At 27.6% G+C, this 1,806-nt stretch overlaps 1 non-coding gene across 1 annotated transcript; it reads right to left on the bottom strand.

Moving 5' to 3' along the window:
• Window positions 1-479: 479 nt before the first annotated feature.
• LOC118968986 (U6 spliceosomal RNA) lies at window positions 480-582 on the bottom strand. The gene has a single exon (XR_005056875.1). It is a non-coding gene; the product is annotated as a U6 spliceosomal RNA (small nuclear RNA).
• Window positions 583-1,806: the final 1,224 nt, after the last annotated feature.

Raw genomic sequence — 1,806 nt, 5'->3', positions numbered from 1 at the left:
TCTGACCTCTAGATCTATAAAGCAAAAAATTTGCATTGTTTTAAGCCACCAAATTGGTAGTGATTTTTTGTACTAGCAATAGGAAACCAATACAGAAAATAAAATTTTCCAAATAAATGCATAATAAACTTAGAACTCCACTATAATTTACTTAACCATTTCTGAATTGTTCAAATTTTAGATTGTTTCCAGCTTTTCCTATTATAAATAACGCTGAAGAAAATATCCTTATGAATAAATCTTGGCATGCACTTTTGATAATTTTCTTAGCTTTTGAGATGGGATGACTGCTATAGTGATTCTTTATATTTTAAAATATGAAGAAATTAGAATTATACAACAAACATAATATTCACATACCAAGATTAACTTTAATATTTATGCTTTTTATAAAATATATATATGTAAGTGGTAGAGGTTAAGTACCCTTCAATTTCTTTTGCCATCCTGCTTCCCTACCACCATTTCTTCCATGACTGACAAATGTGAAATTACCCACGAATGTGTAGACCATCCATATGCATGGGCTTTGTTAATCTTCTCTGTGATGTTCCAATTTTAGTATACATATTGACAAAGTAAGCTCCAGCATTTTCTTTAATCTTAAAAAAAAAACTTGAAACATAGCCAGTGTTATAAATTACAGCTTCTTTACTGCCATAACTCATTTAGACTCAAAAATATGAATCTTCATAGAAAAGAAAAGGCTACTATAAGCATTAAGAGAAAGAGGAGAAAGAAAAAGTCTGAACGGAATAATGAAGTAATTATAGATAATTTTTCTAAATATGCATTTAAATTTTTTTATCTTTATCTCACATCCAAAGTATTAAAATAAAGTTAAACATATTAAATCTCCAAATTATGTGCTTAGAAGCCATTACTAATTTTGTCACAGTTCCCAAATTAGTCAGATTGGCCTGTGTTCTGAACTGGGAAGAAAAGGATATTGTTTCCTTTACTGTAACTCTACTGTTTTATTAGGGTGTCACAGTGGCTACTATGCAATCTAGTTTGAGAATAGGTCTCTTTGTCAAACTTGGGCATAATTTGGGCAAACCCTCTTAAGCAGAACACAACTCAGTTACGAGGATGAAGATTCATTCCTATAGTAGGATATCACAAAACTAAGTTTGAATTAATTGACTCACCAGATAAAAATGTTTCAAATACAAGTTTTTTTTAAATAGCTTTCACAGTCCAAATTGTATACAAGATATTATTAGTTTTTATTGAAACAGTCATTTTTATTCATTTGGAAGAACAATTATTTTACCCTGGTCAATCTAAATATTCTAACTCTTAAATTTTTAGGTAATATAATTTATATAAGAATCACAAGTTATGAATTACTACCATTAAAATGGTACAGACTTTGAAATAATTCCTACAAAATATCAAATAAGCAAAAATCTGTAAGGCTAAAAACTGGTATTTGTGTAATACTTTATAAACACAGACTATTTTGTTTCTTACATTTCACAAGAAAACTGATAGTTAATAATCTTCTTGTATAAAGCTACAAATAATATGGTTTATTATTTCACTGAAAAAAATTTTTTAAGTAAAAATTAATATTAATTAAATAAGAGATCTGTCTGTATATTTTATACACATGCATGTATACACATAATGAGGTTGTATTTGTAATTAAAGCGCTAGTCTTTTTCCTAGATAAAAATAATATCCATTTTAAAATAATAATATATGAATAACAGTATGGGTTGCCCTATATAGATATTTTTTACTTATTTGGATGAATGAAACAAGGAGGAAGAAAATATCCACAAAAATCTCTAGAAAATC

This window comes from Manis javanica, chromosome 2 (assembly GCF_040802235.1).
Source record: "Manis javanica isolate MJ-LG chromosome 2, MJ_LKY, whole genome shotgun sequence".
In the NCBI taxonomy this organism is placed as follows: Eukaryota; Metazoa; Chordata; class Mammalia; order Pholidota; family Manidae; genus Manis; species Manis javanica.
The sequence above is the reverse complement of the archived record's forward strand: the minus strand, read 5'-3'. Positions and strand labels throughout refer to the sequence as shown.